Genomic DNA, 7,078 nt, shown 5'->3' on the forward strand with positions numbered 1-7,078 from the left:
TAGTGATTACAAGTTTAAACCTTCGAATAAGATAGCTTTATATGTATGAATCGAATGATGTTATGAACATCATTACTACCTTAATTTCCTTGGATAAACCTACTGGAAAAGAGAAAAATGGATCTAGCTTCAATGGATCCTTGGATGGCTCGAAGTTCTTGAAGCAGAATCATGACACGAAAACAAGTTCAAGTAAGATCATCACTTGAAATAAGATTGTTATAGTTATAGAAATTGAACCAAAGTTTGAATATGATTATTACCTTGTATTAGAATGATAACCTACTGTAAGAAACAAAGATTTCTTGAGGTTGGATGATCACCTTACAAGATTGGAAGTGAGCTAGCAAACTTGAAAGTATTCTTGATTTTATGAAACTAGAACTTTTGGAATTTATGAAGAACACTTAGAACTTGAAGATAGAACTTGAGAGAGATCAATTAGATGAAGAAAATTGAAGAATGAAAGTGTTTGTAGGTGTTTTTGGTCGTTGGTGTATGGATTAGATATAAAGGATATGTAATTTTGTTTTCATGTAAATAAGTCATGAATGATTACTCATATTTTTGTAATTTTATGAGATATTTCATGCTAGTTGCCAAATGATGGTTCCCACATGTGTTAGGTGACTCACATGGGCTGCTAAGAGCTGATCATTGGAGTGTATATACCAATAGTACATACATCTAAAAGCTGTGTATTGTACGAGTACGAATACTGGTGCATACGAGTAGAATTGTTGATGAAACTGAACGAGGATGTAATTGTAAGCATTTTTGTTAAGTAGAAGTATTTTGATAAGTGTCTTGAAGTATTTAAAAAGTGTATGAATACATATTAAAACACTACATGTATATACATTTTAACTGAGTCGTTAAGTCATCGTTAGTCGTTACATGTAAGTGTTGTTTTGAAACCTTTAGGTTAACGATCTTGTTAAATGTTGTTAACCCAATGTTTATAATATCAAATGAGATTTTAAATTATTATATTATCATGATATTATCATGTATGAATATCTCTTAATATGATATATATACATTAAATGTCTTTACAACGATAATCGTTACATATATGTCTCGTTTAAAAATCATTAAGTTAGTAGTCTTGTTTTTACATATGTAGTTCATTGTTAATATACTTTATGATATGTTTTCTTATCATAGTATCATGTTAACTATATATATATATCCATATATATGTCATCATATAGTTTTTACAAGTTTTAACGTTCGTGAATCACCGATCAACTTGGGTGGTCAATTGTCTATATGAAACATATTTCAATTAATCAAGTCTTAACAAGTTTGATTGCTTAACATGTTGGAAACATTTAATCATGTAAATATCAATCTCAATTAATATATATAAACATGGAAAAGTTCGGGTCACTACAATAAACTCACCTTGATTAAGCGAGATTCCTTGGTCACTTGGAGCTCCTTTGCCTTGATTAGCACCTATACATGAGCTAATCTCATCATTAACATAATTCAATAAAATTACATCTTTCAAAAGCTTACAACACTTTCTTATACTTACACATTTGGCTTAATCCCCTTTTACCCCATTATTCACATGAACACTTACATACATGGCATTCTTAATTTATCTTTTCACTTTTCCATTATAACAAACATTATCATGTAAGCATCATTTCCCTAATTTCACAATTTCTCTAGTTTATCTCTTACAAACTTGACTTGTAATTCTTTCAAGCATTTCATCAAGCATCAAATGTGCATACACCCATTTCAACTACTAACATCCTTAAAATCATCATACATTCAAATATCATTACTTGCAACAATGTCAACAACCACACATAAACTCTCTTCTTTACAAATTAACTAAATCTCATAAACATCTTCGTTGAGGCATTTTATCAAACACTTAGTGTGCATGACTTGATTCTAGACTATGAGTAACACCAATTTCACCATATTCATATCATACATTCAATTAGCAAGTTCCTACATGAACTTTAATCCAACATCAATTCAAATTCGTTTTAAGCAAACAACTATGAACACTCACAACATACAACAACATTTAAGCTTGAGATTCATCTAAAACACCCAATTCTAGTGATACTTAGACATAAAAGTTCATACCTTGTCTTTAGGGATTTAAGAACCCTAATTGTGCACAATGAAGAAGAAATTGAGAGATTGCAACTTGCTATAATGATTAAGGCACACTAGATTTCATTAATTTTTACTTGCATGTACAAAATTCTTCCAATTGAAGGTTCCTCCTTCTTCTTCTTGCTTGGGCCGTTACTCACACACACAAACACACCTCTGTGTTTTTAATTTGCAACTGATAATAAAATTCAGTATTTTACATGTTTTATTAATTAACTTTGCAATAATTGCACTTTCTACCCTCCCTACCAAAACCATATTATGGAAGGTCCTTAAACTAACTTTGCATCACTAGTCCCTTTCAACTTAACTAACAAACTTTAAATATTATCCACTTATAATACAAAATAGCACCAACATATATATATATATATATATATATATATATATATATATATATATATATATATATATATATATATATATATATATATATATATATATATATATATATATATATATATATATATATATATATATATATATATATATATATATATAGGGGCACGATCTATGGATAAGCTTAAAAGGAGTACAAACGGGATAAGCAAAATAAAAAAAAATTTTTTTGAATTTTTTTTACATTCATAAATCTGCATTAAAATGCACCTCTAATCAATTTTTTTCATAAAAAAAAGTTCAAAATCTTTTAAAAATCGATGATGAATGGTAAAATTAACCATTCATCGGGTTAATTTATCATTCATCTTGTTTACGATGAATGATAAAATTAATCAATGCTAAAAAAAACCAGATGAATGGTTAAATTAACCATTCATCTGTTTTTTTATCATTCATCATAAACAGATGAATGGTTAAATTAACCATTCATCTGCTTTTTTTTAGCATTTATTAATTTTATCATTCATCACGAACAAAAAGAATGATAAATTAACCAGATGAATGGTTAATTTTACCATTCATCATCAATTTTTACCATTCATCATCGATGTTTACCATTCATCATCGATTTTCGAACGATTTTGTGAAAAAAAATTTTAAAATTTTTTCGTTTTCTTCTATTTGCATATTAAAGGATCGTTTTTTTTTTAAAAAAAATTTGAAATTTTACTTATCCAGTTTGTACCTCATTTAGTGCTTATCCATGGATTGGTCCACTATATATATATATATATATATATATATATATATATATATATATATATATATATAAAATTACATAAAATATTACCTTAAATAATTGGGATGTTACAAGGTCACATGCCTAATTTAAGTCAATATCATTGTAAATATATTGAGGAAAAAAGAGAAAATGTGTAGCTTTATATCCGACCTACAAGTTATTGATGTGTTCATTTGTTTCCAGGTACTTGATTTCTCTCATATGCCGTCATACACAATTGTCAACATACATATATGTATACAATTAGTACCCAGACAAATGATGTAGGTTGTAGAGGATGAAAGAATTACAAGATGCTAAAGCCAATGATTATATGCTAAGATTAAGCATAGAGTCATGTTTGCTATATTTAGTTGATAATTTGGTAGTTTGTATGAGAGTTGTAAATGGATTTGTGACATGTTGTTTGTAAGAACTGCACATAGTGCTACAGCAAACAAAAGAAAGCAGTGAGTATTGGTTTTGGTTGTCCATTTTCATTAAATGAATGATCTCAACTCTTTGCATAAATTGAGCATATTAATATTTTAGTTTGCTTTGTTTATTTCATATGCCAGTCAAAACATATAAATAGTTAAATGTAGACTTAGGTTTGTGTATTTAGCATCTAATATACGGGTCCGTTATTCGAAATAATAAGGAGTATTTCATCTACGAAAAATTCACAATTAACTTTAATGGTTACTTTTTATTGTTTTTTATACTCACTTAAATATGTAATAAAAATAACCGTTAAACCTTCGCCATTGTGCAGTGTTGGTCATCTAAAATCGGAGATAACACGGGTATCATTGTTCTATTTGCATTTATCAAAGGTCGGAAAATTATGGACGGTATGCTTATGTTGAGCGAGTTGATTAGTTGGTTTTAGACAAAAGGATTAGGAAGATAATGATACTAAGGTATGGTTTGTTTTTCAGTCTGTAGATCTTATTATGTCTTATATATATGTAACGACCCGTCCTTATCCACTTGGATGAAGTCATCAACATTTGGTCCTATTGCGATGATCGACTCCAAGTAATGTCCTTAAATTGAGCAAATGCACAGCGGAAGACTTAATTCGTACCTGAGAATAAACATGCTTTAAAGTTTCAACCAAAAGGTTGTTGAGTCAATAGGTTTATCATAACAATCATTTCAATATTTTAATAGACCACAAGATTTCATAATCATAAACATAATACACTTGCAAGTGTATGTAAAGCATTCTAAGTGGTTGAGCACTTGGTAACCATACTTAACATTTAATCACGTCGCATATTCCCTTTATTATGAAATCTCACTACACCGTACCAAGTGTAGTCACCGAAATGAAGTACTGTGCAACCGTTGAATACTGGTCATCCAGTCCGGTTGGGGTTGTCAGGCCCGATAGATCTATCAACAGGATTCGCGTTTACAATACTCATGTAAATAGTAGTTACCAAGCTACAGGGAAATATGCCAGTGGTACAACTCAACGTAGAATATATTTTTAAGTACTTGTGTCTATTTCGTAACTATTTATAAAAGCAGCGCATGTATTCTCAGCCCAAAATATATATTGCAAAAACAATTAAAAAGGGAGCAAATGAAACTCACCTATTGTATTTTGTAGTAAAAATACATATAACGATATTGAACAAGACAGAGTTGGCCTCGGATTCACGAACCTATATCATTTGTATATACATTAACACATATACTCGTAATCGAACAAATTTATATATTGTTAGTGATTTAATTGTTATTTTAATTATGTGTTTCATTAATAACCTAATTAATATAAAATATTACTATACTTATGTTAGATGTAGTAATTATAGTTTTATATAGCTAACAGTTATTGTTAAAATAATATTGGTAATAATAAATAAATATCTGTTTTTGTTTTATATTAATAATTAATAATAGTAATAATAACAAAAATGATAATTCTTATAAAAATGATACTTTTAATGATAATAATATAAATGATAATTTTTATAAAATGATACTTTTTAAAAAAATGTTACTTTTAATAATAATGAATATTAATGATAATAATTATAAAAATATTGATTTTACTAATAATAATGATACTAGTATTTATATTAATAATAATAATGATAATATTAATAATAATACTTATTTTAGTAATACTAATAATAATAATAATAATAATAATAATAATAATAATAATAATAATAATAATAATAATAATAATAAGAGACTACCTTTAAAAGTTTTCCCCAAAAAAATGCCCCATACCGGGCTCGAACCCATGACCTTTTGTTCATCAAACACTCCCCTAAACCATCTACTCTAGCCTGCTTTTCTGTATTAATTAGCTCGCTGTTTTATTTATCCAGTTCATCGTGAATCATCATCATTTATTAGGATTTGTTTCGGCCCAATTGAAACGCAGACATACAATGGCCCAGGTAAGCAGTCCATATTGCGATTTAATTTATAACATGAATGGCCTAATTGTATTGCATACACAAACCGATAGATTATGTGGTTTGTTTAAAAAAATTAGAACAGTTATAGCAATTTGATTCTTTTTTTTTATTCAAGTGGGGTGTCGGCCACTTCTTTCATTATTTAATCTTTCATCATATTCTACAAGATTCTTTATAAAGTTAAAAAATTTCTTTTCGACAGAGGCTTGGAGAGACAGAAACAATTAACGAGATGCAGAAAGTGGTGTGACTAGTTTTGGTCGATGGGGTTGTCAATGGTCGTGTCATGGTTGTGGTTTGACAACGAACCAGTAGCAGCAAACAGAGAGTAGCAGTTTGGTGGTGTGTGGTGCTGACAACCAAACAGCAGGTCAGCGTGCAAGGTAAGGACATAATGGTCGATGGTGGTGGATCGAAGAACCAGAATATAGTAAACGATTCAGGGTGGTTCGTTGTGGTTTGAGATGGTAATGATGTTTAAAAGGTGCATCGAGCTGGATTAAAGAAAAGATTGTGAGGGTTTTATGGTGGTGGTGAGAACAACAACAAAAAGAGTTGGGTTTGATCGGACGATTCAAACAAAAATAATAATAACAGTCGCTGTTAATTGGGTTTCGATTCGAAAGCTTGTGAGGGTGGTGTTGTGGTCAAAGTGGTGAAGGTGGTTGTCATTAAGAAGGGAAAGAATTAAGAAGGTGATGGGTCTCATGAATTATTCGAACAAACAGGAGTAAGTTTACTTGTTTCATAAACATATATACATAGAATAGTTTATTTGTTATGTTGCTTCCTCTACAGCGCATCCTACTGTATTCTCGAGTTTGTTTGGCATGATTGCGTCATGTTTTATTTCGTGGCTGGCTCTATTGCGTAGGTGGGTTTGGTTTGTGAATTAAAGGTGGTTACCGAATGAAGGGGATGATGAGTGATCGAGTATGTGTGATTTGAGAGTTTGAGATATATGGAGTTGTGTTTCAAGCAGGAAAGCAGAGATAGATATATGTGTATATAATATCTCCCATGTGTATGAATCGGAAGGAAGAGATTAAACACACAGCTGTCACTTGTTTGTTATTTAGTAATGGTGGGCGACAAAGGAATCCAAATTAAGAGAAAAAAAATCGATTAGAAAGGAAGAATATAAATAAAGGAGATAGGGATGTGTAACTGATATTGTATGTATTGTGTAATTCAGAATTAGAAAACAAGATTGATCACTATATCAAATTGATTCCCTAATCATCTGCCTTTTAACATTTTTCCTATTTAAAATTAATTAAAACAAAAATGAATATATTAATAATAATATTGATAATGATAAAAATAATAATAATAATAATAATAATAATAATAATAATAA

The sequence above is a fragment of the Rutidosis leptorrhynchoides genome, chromosome 4 (genome assembly GCF_046630445.1).
Source record: "Rutidosis leptorrhynchoides isolate AG116_Rl617_1_P2 chromosome 4, CSIRO_AGI_Rlap_v1, whole genome shotgun sequence".
Lineage (NCBI taxonomy): Eukaryota > Viridiplantae > Streptophyta > Magnoliopsida > Asterales > Asteraceae > Rutidosis > Rutidosis leptorrhynchoides.